General features: G+C 40.1%; 1 protein-coding gene and 1 non-coding gene across 6 annotated transcripts in view; one reads left to right on the top strand and one right to left on the bottom strand.

Moving 5' to 3' along the window:
- FHIT (fragile histidine triad diadenosine triphosphatase) overlaps window positions 1-12743 on the top strand; it is a 1370758-nt gene that overhangs the window by 68357 nt on the left and 1289658 nt on the right. The window lies entirely within an intron of this gene.
- On the bottom strand, window positions 8087-8230 carry LOC121496408. Its single transcript, XR_005989219.1, has one exon. It is a non-coding gene; the product is annotated as a U4 spliceosomal RNA (small nuclear RNA).

The raw sequence follows: 12743 nt of genomic DNA, 5'->3' as shown, positions 1-12743 counted from the left end.
CTTAAAAATAGCAGTTTGTTTCCTTCTGCTGTAATCATGGGTAAAAATGCTGTGAAATGTGTATCTTTTTTTTTTTTTTTTGAATTGTGGGTGATTTAGTTAAAAGAAAAAAGTAAAAAAGTCCTCAACCCAGGAAAGCATTCTTACTGTTTGCTAAGTCAGACCTCTAAGAGTAAACAGCTCAAAAAGCCTTCCATAATATTTATGAACAATTTCTCAGTTTTATACACAGATATTTCTGTTATACTCTGCAAAGGAGATAATCCTGGCTGAACAAAAGAGAAGAGCCTTTTTTAAGATTGAATAGACTGGACAATTCAGTAGCAAAGTGCACGATTACCAATCTTTCAAGCAAAGCTTTTATGTAAGGCAACTTTATAAGTTCATCCATTCCAAAGAGAAAAGCATTAAAGACCATAGGGAAAATAAAAGGCAAAAGAGGAATGGAGAAAAGTGTCCTATCCTTTACATCTCTATAGCCACTTGTTTCATGGCTACACACACTGAGTTAACCCAATTTAAAGCCACAATGTAACTTTTAAAAAGAGGTTTCACTGTTCCTCATGGCAGTCAGTCTGCACAAATAATGAGCAGACATGACTGCCATTAACTTTCTTTCCTGGATTGTTTTAGAATAATACTCATCTCTTCCAGTGTACATTCCTGTGTTTTACTGCATAGGAAAGGTAATAAGAGTCATCAATAATAACCATGTTAACATACTGCAGGGACTGTCAAGTAATAGCAATTGCTAAAAAATCAAATCAGACAAAAAAGGGTTTTTCTAATTTCCTGTGGCTCACAGAATAATTGAAGTTAAGATTTCCAAAGTCTGATCTTTACAAAGAAACAAATACTGTTCTTTTTTTCCTGTGGGTAGATGAATCCATGGGCATGATTCCTGCCTGATGGTGGATCGTGGCATGTTTCTCAAAGCTTGATTTTGCAGCCATCTGCCCCAGAATCACATGAGGCACTTGGAAACATTCAGATTCCTGGGCTCTATCCTGGACCTTAGAAGTCTGAACCTCAGGACTGGGATGTGATGGGGTGGGGGTAGGGGCAGGAACATGCAGTTTTCTCCAGTTATCCAGGTGAGTCATTAGCACATTTAAAGTCTAAATAGTGCTTATAGGGATGAAAAGCCTGGTGATTGGAGTAAACTGTTGAATGTGATTTGGGGAGAAAATATGCAGCACTGATGGCAGATGGTGTGTATTCTTCATCTTATTCCTTCCCTCATTTCCTGATGTCAGAAACTCAAGACACAGTCATTTTAACTGGCACCAGAGTTCTTGGGAACTTCTCCTCACAAAGGTGGGCATGTGCCCACAGGCATCTCATTTTGCACTCAATTTCAGGGAGTTGATGAATACGTTGAAAGCCAACCATGCTCCTTACATCTCAGGAACTCTTCATCTGATAGGATTATTTTAAGGGGTGGGGGGAGGGAAAGGGAAAACACCAAGTGAGTAAGGAAGAAACATGGCAGATACACCTAGACCACACTTCAAGTGGCCTATATAATACCCTGAATAAAAGGTGCCCATCTGGGGATGTGGATGGAGTTGAAAGGCTGTTCAAGCCTAGGGTGAGACTTTGTCTCTGAAGGAAGGGGAGCTTTTTCATAATTTGCCTTGTACGTATAGTTCTCATCAAACACGAGCCTAACATATCCCACCTGTTTTCAACAATGAGGCAGGCTAATTTCCTTAGTGTTTCTCTCAACAGATCAAACATTTTGTGAAGACGTTAGTCCTACATATCTCCAATAGCATCACCTCAGATTGCATCAGGAGAGACACAATTATTTTTGCAATATTAGTAAGAGAAAGTGCAACTGGGGGCTGGACCAAAGCCAGAGAGAAATCAGATATTTATTAAAAAGACCCTGTTTTTTCCTCTCTGTAGTGATAATAGTATTGGGCAATCACACTTAGGTCTAAAAAACTACCAGCAATACTGAATCAATGTGCAAATCATGAGACTTTTCCCAGCTTACTTCTTTGTTTTGTTTTGGTTTTTTTAAGTAGGCTCCACACTGGATGTGAAATGCAGCATGGGGTATGGGGCCCAATGTGGGGCTTGAACTCACAACCCTTAGATCAAGACCTGAGCTGAGATCAAGAGTTGGATGCTTAACCGACAGGGCCACCCAGGCGCTCCCCAGCCTACTTCTTTTAAGCCATCTACTCCTCAGAACTGCTTAGAAGGGTCGTCTAATGGACTGCTAGAGTTTAATTGTATGTTGTTTTATGATGTCTGGCAATGTGATTCCCCTCTCTGACATAGTTTATAGAGCTTTTTAAAAATAAGGGTCATTTGCGTGTTCTCATTTGCTAAAAGGCTTTCGTTCCTTCAGTTCTGTTAGACCCTACCGCCAAAGTGAACTTGGACCTGGTGTTGCTATTTTGTAAAAATGTCCTTAAAATCAACTGTCATGGGGCAGCCCCGGTGGCGCAGCGGTTTAACGCCGCCTGCAGCCCAGGGAGTGATCCTGGAGACCCTGGATCAAGTCCCACGTCAGGCTCTCTGCATGGAGCCTGCTTCTCCCTCCGCCTGTGTCTCTGCCTCTCATTCTCTCTCTGTGTCTCTATGAATAAATAAAATCTTAAAAAAAAAACCCAACTGTCATGGAATATATGGACATTTCTAAAGCAGTAAATGTTATGGAAAAGGTAGAAGGAGTGAACACCTGGGGACCATGTGAAGTGTTCCAGCCTTCATTTCCTGGATGATACCATATTTGTGACATAGAGAAGCAAGGACAGCGTTTATGAAAGAGCAAAAGATGAAATGCATATGTGAATGTCCCACTATACATTTAATTAGACATTTCCATGTAACATACAGTTTCCTGAAAAGACTGGTGTTCTTCTGGCTGCCGATGGTTTTATTTGGTTACCAATTATGGAAATTAGCTGTGTTTTAGGAAGCCCTCTGAAAGATGTGCATAGATAATAAATCCTGTGACTTGCTTGGCACATTGATAGTTTCATTGATGAGAGGTTGCATAAAGTTAATAGTTGATTCTGCTTTGTGGTGACATTTGCATTTAATAAAAAGTCGTGTTTATTGTGGCTGTTGTATAAATGCAACTGATGTTTACTGTGCCGTGGCTAAAAATGCTATGTGGAGAATGTACACCTGAGAAGGAAATGTAGGTGACAGTACTTACTGTTATTTTTTGTTTGAAAACAGCTTGGACCTCAGGTCACAGAGATAGATTAATTAGATAGTCCTCAGTTCATGGCACAACGTCATCCTTGACTCAGGCATTAACCCCATTCTGATTTACTTATTTCACAACATAACAAATAGTCATAAACCTAAAAAGGAAACAGCACCAATAATTCACGTCCAAATGTGTGCCTTTTTTATTGCATCTCTGCCTCCCTAAGAGGTAACTCCTAACCTCATGATCATCATTCCTTGTTCTTTTTTTTTTTTTTTTCTAATTCTAAGTTTTATGTATACTTCCATCAATGGCTGTTTGGTTTGTTTCTTTTCCTTTTCCTTTCCTCCTGCTATGAATGGTGCCACTATGAAAGTTTTTATACACATTTCCTAGTATATGTGAGAGAAAGTAAAACATAGCCTTGCTGGCAACAGGAAATAAACAATACTCAGAATAAGACTTAAACAGAGTCATTCTGTGACCCCATAAGGGACTAAACAAAATGACTCCTTCTCTTCTGACCATCACTGCCTTGCTCTGAGTGGTCCCTGCTTCTAGAACAACTCCAGTGTCCTTTGATTCCACAACCCCCAGAAGAAGGCTCTGATAATTCCTCTTTTGGGAGTTGCCCCCAAGGTTCCTCCTTTAAAAAAAAATATTTCATTTATTTTAGGAGAGAGAGAGAGAGAGAGAGTGCAAGTGGGGGGAGGAGCAGAGGTAGAGGCAGAGGAAGGGGAAAAAAATCTCAAGTTGACCCCATGCTCAGCACAGAGCCCCACACGGGGCTTGATCTCATAACCCCGAGATCATGACCTGAGCTGAAACCAGGCGTCCAAGGCTTAAATGACTGAGCTCACCCAGGTGCCCCTCTAAGATTCCTCCTTTGCTATAGGAAGTTGTAACACAACTTGAACTATCAGTGTGTTCCTGTTGGCCTTTTGTTGTCCCTGATGAGATAGGGTACAGGATTACTCAAACTTAGCAATTTTTAAAAATCTTGCTAATTTCCATCCAAGTGTATTCTATCGCATTTTATTTTCATCCATTATGAAAAAAGTCTAGTTGACCTGTTTCAGCACACAAGTGAAATGCACACAAGTCTGTGTATGTATTAGATGTGTCCCTTGCAGTAAACGGGCAGCTCCCTTCTTTTCTTTTAAGGAAGTTATATGTTTATTCTATCAGTTGTCATGGTGTTTTAATAGTGGAAGGTGCGTAGCATAATCTATTCTGTATTTTAGCCTGTGATACATTCATCTATTAAAAAATTCAGCTGAAGAGTCATATCCATGTGGGTTGTTTTTACTTTTAGATGCCCTTCTGCTTTTAAGAGTGACCCAGAGCAGTGGTTCTCAAACTTTAGTGGACATCTAAAAATCATCCCAAGAGTCTTCATTTGAATGAGAAACTCTAAAGGATTCTGAGGTGGAAAAGAGAGTCCTATAATGTGTTGTAAATAGGTGTATTAGTCACCATTACCTAGATGGGTACAGATTTGTGCCTCCTCACCTAAAAGATAAAACATTGGTATGATCTTGCTAAGTATAAAATGATGATAATGAAGTAGATATTAACCTGAACTGGGACATGGTAAGTATTACACAGTAAGCTTGTGATATTCAGTGAATGAATTCGTAAAATGCAGAGGAAATCATAGAAACTGTACCTCTTATACTGCACTTGGAGGGAAGGTATGGTATCCCCTTGGATTTTTAAAATTCTTACTGTCTGTACTCATTGCTAGGGATACGTGGCAAGCCAAACAGGGTTCCTGACTAATAGAAGCTTAGGTACTTGGGTGGTACTTAGATTGACCATGAATAAATAGTCTCAACATCATTTTTTTAAAAGAGATTTATTTATTTGAGTGAGCGAGCAGGGGGAGGCGCAGAGGGAGAGAGAGAATCCTCAAGACGACTTCCGCTGAGTGCAGAACTGGATGTGGGACTTGAACTCATAAGATTGTGACTTATGCCCAAATTGAGAGCTGGCCGCTTAACTGACTGAGCCACCCAGGCACCCCTAATCTCAACATTATTTAGGGAGAGTTTTGATAAATGCTATGAAGGAGAAGTTCAGTGTGCTATGAAAGTGGGACAGGGTTCTCTCCCAGTTTGGTATCTCTCCAGGGTCAGCGCTGTTTCTGTGAAGAAGGGAGGGTTAAGTTGGTTGGTAGGCAAAGGGTCAGGGTCCCAAGATCACCCCCAGGTTCAGTGATTTGCTGAACAGGACTAAGTCACAGGACTTAGTATATAGTCATACTCATGGCTATGATTTATTAGAGCAGAAAGATAAGCAAACTCAGTAAAGGGAAAAGCATATGCAGTGAAATCCAGAGGATACTAGGAACAAGGTTCTGAGTGTCTACTCTCAGTAGAGTTACTCAGGGATTCTCCTCTAATTGTAACAATACATGGGCCATGTTGTCTAATGGGGAAGCTCACTAGAGCTTCGGTGCCCAAGGTTTTTATTAGGGGCTGGTCATGGAGGTGGCTCGCCTAATATGTACCAACACTAAAGCCTCCCAAAAGGAAAGCAGGTGTTTGGGATAAACTGTATTGTTTGTACAAACAGGTTAAGCATAATGAAACATCTTTCTCAGTTCTGAGGGTCATAAGAACCCTCCTAAAATCCAAGTTTCCAGATGCCAGTCAAGAGTCAACTTTGCTTCCGGACTTTCTAAGGATAGCAGCCTCAGGCCTAGTGTGTTTTCTACACAGCATAACGCTTGAAGAAATTAGGGGTGAAATGACATGACATCAAATATGGGAAAATCTTGATCCTTGTTGGCCCTGGGTGGATGGAAACTTGGAAATTCGTTATACTTATCTTTCTTTGCGTTTGGGAATTTTCATTAAAAAAGGTAAAGAAAGGGGTGCCCACCTGGTTCAGTCGGTTAAGTGGTTTAGCGTTTGCCTTTGGCTCAGGCCATGATCCTGGGATCCTGAGATTGAGTCCCATGTAGGGCTCCCTGCTCAACAGGAAGCCTGCTTCTCTCTCTCTCCCTCTGCCCCTCTCCCTGCTTGTGCTCACTGGCGCTCTCTCTCTCTCTCTCTCTCTCTGTCAAATAATCAAATAAAAAAGTCTGAAAAAAAAGGTAAAAAAATCCTCACCAAACCTAGACCAAGAACCAAACCACAGAAATAAAAAGAAGAAAAAGAAGTAAGTGTTGACGAGGCATAAAGGGAGTTACATTTTGCTTGGTTCAGTTCAGTTTGGTTCATTTTAATTAAAAGGAGTAATTGAGTACCTACTTCAGTTTAATTTGGTCAATTCAAGAAATCTTTTATATTAAGCCTGTTATTTGCCAGGCAGGGCCTTCACTCCATCTTGTGAATGGTACACATATCAGCAAAACACCTTGTCTTTGTGTCCGTGGGCTCATCTCTGAAATGGGTGTGCTTATGAGATCCCTCCCTCACTTGGATGTTGCAAAGAATTGTTGGAACGTGAGAGAAACCAGCTGCTGCCAGTTTCATCAGCAGCCATCAGTGCTATGATAAATGCAGATTGCTACCTTAGGGAGGTGTGCACATGATTCTCTCATTGGCTTAGAAGAATATTCAATGAGGCAGAACCTTCCTGAGGGGAGCAGACATGATGACAGGGATTTTGCCCTGGAGAATTGCCTTTGGCAGTGGCTTGGCAGAGGAAGAGGGCCTGTCGGGTCTTCCCTTTGAGGAGATCTGGAGTGGAAGGCGAGATGATGGGCGAGATGATAGGCGCTAGCTTTTATTTGAAAGAGAATAGATAAGCTATTGAATTGGAGCACACCAAAGGTGGCTTTATTTGAAAATGCTTTCAAAAGCTGTTTTGACAAGACCGGGGAGGAGGCAGTGGTATCATTAAATAAGCTGGCAACTTTTGTAACCAGCTTTTTTGGTTTTCCACCTCAAGGGAGAGTCAATAAACTTTGATTCCCAACATTAATGTAATTATTTTGATTTTTCTGGCTCATTCTAGGGAAGGCTGCAGAGCTGCAATATCAGATGGCCGAAAGCAATTCAGAAATCCTGTGTCCCCAAGGACACCCGTTGCCGTTCAGAAGTAGCAGGAGAGGGGGTGGAATAAATCATTTCCTCTGATCTTGTTAGTGTTGAGAATATTACGGAGAAGCAAATGCATTGCAGCGCTAATACCAGAAGGCTACTGCCGGCAGAGGGGAAAAAAATAACAGAATTTCCCTGCTTTTTTAAAGGTTTGCTTTAAATATGATTTCCTCCTTATATATTTTTAAGATTGTTGTATGAGGGGTTTCCTCCTCCCTTCTGATTCTGAAGGTTCTTCCTTCTATTTTGTCATGGTGTCTGTCATCCAAGGACTTTCCCTGGTACTGCTCCTGGCAGCTGTAGTTTACTCTGTAATGGCAATTGTTACTCCAGTAATATGTTAGGTTCATTTGGTGTAAATGGTCCTATCATTCTGGGTTCATTTGGTGTAAATGGTCCTACCATTTTCCTTGGGCCCAGTGAGAAATGGCTTCGTGTATAATCAGGTGTGCTTGGCTAGACTGACCAGTGGGAGTACAGGGACCACCCTCCCCCCCCTAGAAAATGTGCCCTATTTAATTTTTTAAATGTCAGCTGATTTGGGGTTTTTTAAATGATAAGCAGTCACAAAAGGAATAGAGTAATTGAAATTTCCTAATGATGGGAGCAGAGTCAAAGGACATATATATATATATATATTTTTTTTTTTAAAGATTTTATTTATTCATGAGAGAGAGAGAGAGAGAGAGAGAGAGAGGCAGAGACACAGGCAGAGGGAGAAGCAGGCTCCATGTAGGGAGCCTGATTTGGGACTCCATCCCAGGACTCCAGAATCACGCCCCCGGCTGAAGGCAGGTGCTAAACCACTGAGCCACCCAGGCATCCCATATTTTTTTGAGAAGTTAAACTTCGATCAGAGGAGACGTATATAGTTGCAAAATGTTTCTTCCTCTTGTTTTCTAAGCAATGAATTTAAAAGATGATATTACTATGTATTTTCAATTAGCAATAATTGTGCCTCGGATAAACCTCATTGGCTATGATACTGGCACTGTGCAAAGCTATGATGATATGTATGTATTTACATAACTTTTTTTTTTAACTTCAAGGGTTTGTTAACAGTAATTTAAGGCTGGGCTCCTCTTACTGTAAATTGTAAACAAACCTTGAGGCCTAGGCCAGGGGCACTGGCTATAATTCATCATCGTCATAATAATAGCCACAACTAGGCCTTGACTTTCAGAGTGCTGTGAACATTGTTTCCTGGAAGCAAATTTCAACGTATAAGTTTTAGGTATCTGATATTAGAAGGCCAGCAGGCCAGAAAAACATTCCTTTCTCAAGTATATCTTTACATGAAAAGGGATTTCTGCTTTTTATTTCTCCAGTGATCTTCTGAATTTTAGATTCCATATGCATCACTGAAATTATCTGTCATATCAAAGCCACAAAGCCAAGGAGTGAAGTCGTTTTGTTTAGAATTTTGAGGACTGGAGAACTTAGCAATTTCAACTTTTTCCAACTGGTTGACCATTATCATCAGTCATATGATTAGTCTCCACACCCTATTTTCTACCCTCTAAAAATTATACTTCCTCCATTATAAGAAACATAGATTTTCCATAGTTTATTGTGTCTTGAATAATGACATCTTAAAATTGATATGTTCCTTTAGTATTATATTTCTTCATGTTCTCTGAAAAGCCAGTGGCATATTTCAATTTACGACATTTTAGATTCCAAGATATATGTTATATCTCAAATTCCCCTCATCTCTGTTACTGTCACCTGACTTTAGGCCACCACTGTCTTTTATTTAGACCACTGGAACAGCTGTCTAACTGGCCTACCTATTTCCGATCCTATATTGACGCCATACTGATCTTATGAAAGCACAGATACAATCTTGTCATTCTTCTGTTCAAAATCCTTTAATGACCTTCTGTTGCTTCTAAGATAGAGTCCTGAAACATTACAGCAGTTTACAGAACTTTGCCTGACCTGGCACTTACTTCCTTCATCCATCTCATCTCAGAGCTTCTCCTCCACTGCCAACCTTCATGCTATGGCTCAGAGCATACCCAAATTCAGTTATTCAATAGGAGCTATATATTTACCATTTTCTTGTTCTCCCTGTACTAATATATATATTTTGGAAACTTAGGTGAAAATCATTTTTTTAAGATTTTTTTTTTTGAGAGAGAGAGAGAAGAGAGGGAGAAAGAGTGGGGGGAGGGATGGGGAGAGGGAGAAAGAGAATCTCCAGCAGACTCCGTGTTGAGCGGGGAGCCCCATGTGGTACTCAGTCCTACAGGATCCTGAGATCATGACCTGAGTGAAAGTCAAGAGTCAGATGCTTAACCTACTGAGCCACTCAGGTACCCCTACCTGTACTGATACTACTAAAAGAGAAAAATTTACTTATTTTTTTCTTAAATTTATTTTAAAAGGAAACTTTGTCTCATGACACTATGTGGAAACTAGTATTCTTCTAATACACATCTTAAAACACTTGAACTTATTAAAATGGAAAAGTTAGCCCTTTACTCAACAAAACTCTGTGCCTTAATTGGTTCACTCACCACCTTTTAGTAGCAGATTTCTCTGCGCTCAAGTAAAAAACTGTCTATTCTTTCAGTGTTCTTTATAAGAGGAGGATTCTGGTTTTGAGAATTTGGCCTCTCTTCCTATCTCGCCCAATCCCTTCTCTACTTAGCTAACTCTTCCTTATCTTCTGAGTTGCATTTGTACTTAAGTCATTCCATCTTTCACTCAGGATGAATGCGAAAAGTGACTGTTCACAGACCTCAGTGATGTGAGCGCTGTTGCTCAGGAGTGACAAGTTGCTTTTATTTATTTATTTTTTATTTTTTATTTTTTTTTCTTAGGAGAGTTTATTCATTCATTGATCCAATATTTACAGGGGCCAGAGAAGTCAGCTGCTATACTGGCCAGCCATCCCCTGCCCCAGTCACTATGTACAGATAAGGGGGCTGCTTAGATCACCTCCAAAGCCAACTGGCAGAGGCCATGGAGCTACGTTTGGGGCCTGAGCTCCAGAAGACAGTGCTGGGCTCGTCACCCCTTGGCATCAGGCCCTTTGGGAACAGTGGGGTTCCAACTGGTTGTCCTACTTAGTCCTGCTGTCCCCCACTGAGTGCCCTGCAGAGGCTGAGGAAGCTGGCATGGCGGGGAGTGGTGTCAGCTTCCTGCAAGCTGCTCTGTCTCTGCTATCCCTAAGAAGAGGGAGACATGGTAATACTGAGGGGCTGGGCAGGGGCTCCTCTGAACCCCAGGCTCGAAGGACAGAGCCCAGGAGCCCAAGGCAGGCCCATTGCCAGGGCTACAACACTGAAGGCAAAGAGCCCCAGAGCCTTGCTGAAGCCAGGAAGGGAGTTTATAGGCCAAAAAACGGCTCTCTGCTCAGGCGTGGGACCCCATGAGTTGAGTTGGTAAGCAACTACCACTCAACTATTTAATCTCATCAGATGAGTGCCTTCCTTTTATAAAAAAAAAAACAGTTTATGTTCTCTTTATATCATAGAATGAAATACATTTGATAATATTACCTATACCCACTCCCCACATACTTTTAAAAATTGGTATAATGCTTTAACTAGTATGATAAAGGAAAGAGAAAAGGGAAGTGAGTTACAATAAACAAAATATTTTGGTGTAAATGGCAAAGCACAGCTCCACTTGAAGACGTGAATCAGTTGATTGCTTTATCTCCTTGATCTGAATAAAATTGGATCTAAGAGAAGATTTAGAAGCTATTCTGTGGAAGAAGTACAGAAATGGAAGAAGAGAGGTGTGGGAACACTAGAATAAAAACTAGTTTTGGGAGAAAGAATGACATGTGATGAGAAAAAGAGGGAAATAAATGTAGTTGAAGTAGGGCTCACATGCTGAGATTAATTACACAGCTTTGAGGTAGAGACCATAAGCATGTCTGGCCTTCCTGGAAATTAGTTGGACTTATTTGTACGGCAAGTTGCAAAATAATTATGTTATGATGAGAGACCAAGGAGTATAGAAGAATCACAAGAATACCTCTAATATTGAAATCCTTCCTCAGTTTGTGGCATATATTTGGTCTCTAGTTCTTAAAAAGCCTGTCAGTAGGCAACAGGGAATAGGAAATGGATCGGAAAAAGAAACAGTAATATAAAAAGTCATAAAGAAGTTGTGTGGGAGACCTCTAGGGACAGTTTCAGTGTAAGACGGAGAAACAAGAGGCAAATCCAAAGTAAGTAAATAATTTTAATCAGTAATTTTTACAATACAGATTTTTTTTATCACCGTGCTGCAGAATTTTTAAAAGGTATATATTATGCCAATAAAATGAAATATTTAAAGATACTCTCAATAAATATATTTTGGAATATCCCCAGGTGTCATGGGTCATAGCCAACTTAATACTATTTGCTGCTTAGCCTATTTTTCTCTTACATATATGCATGGGACAGATACGAATGCAGACTAATGCCATTGTGGTTATTTATTTATTTATTTATTTATTTATTTATTTATGATAGTCACACACACACACACACACACACAGAGGCAGAGACACAGGCAGAGGGAGAAGCAGGCTCCATGCACTGGGAGCCCGACGTGGGATTCGATCCCGGGTCTCCAGGATCGTGCCCTGGGCCAAAGGCAGGCGCCAAACCGCTGCACCACCCAGGGATCCCTAATGCCATTGTGTTTTATATTGGTAGACTGAGTCTCATATGCCCTGCTGCTGTCAGTGTTGTGATTTTTCTGAAATAGTGAACAATTGGTAAAGGGTTGAACAAAAAGTACAGTCTTCCTTTGGTATGCATGTCAGTTTCATGCCTGAAAAATTCAATGAAAATTAAAAACGTGCAAAAAATATATAAAGCAGATAATCATAAATTGTTTTTATTGAAGTTTTATTTTCTCTTGTCAATATATCTTACAGAAGTTTAATTCTTAGGCCTAGACACCCAAAGAAGGTGGAGGAAGAAAGGAGGATTTTTCCTCCCGTATGACACACACACACACACACACACACACACACATACACACACACATGCAAACACACAAAAACACACGTCCATATTTTAAATAAAAATAATTTTATTTTTGGAAACTATTTTGGATTAGGACTATTTTTAAAATGTCTTCCACTATAATAAAATCCAATTTGTAAATGAGCAAGTAAATATTTTAAAAATTAAGTAATATTGGGGTGCCTGGGTGGCTCATTTGGTTAGGCCTCTGACTCTTGTTTTTGACTCTGGTCGTGATCTCAGGGTTGTGAGATTGAACCTCACGTGGGCTCTGTGGCCAGTGCAGAGTTTGCTTGATATTCTTTCTCTCCTTCTCCCTCTGTGTCTCGCCCTGCTTGCAATCTCTCTGTCTCTAAAATAAATAAATAAATAAATAAATAAATAAATAAATAAATAAATAAATAAATAAAATAAAATCTTTTTAAAAAATTAAATAATATTTATTTTTAGCACCCCTTTTAGTCTCAAAGTTTTTCAGTCTGGAGGATAATTTATAGCCATCCTATCTGTGATTCTTAGCAACATGATGACAAGATT

Source organism: Vulpes lagopus, chromosome 7 (genome assembly GCF_018345385.1).
Source record: "Vulpes lagopus strain Blue_001 chromosome 7, ASM1834538v1, whole genome shotgun sequence".
NCBI lineage: Eukaryota > Metazoa > Chordata > Mammalia > Carnivora > Canidae > Vulpes > Vulpes lagopus.
The sequence above is the reverse complement of the archived record's forward strand: the minus strand, read 5'-3'. Positions and strand labels throughout refer to the sequence as shown.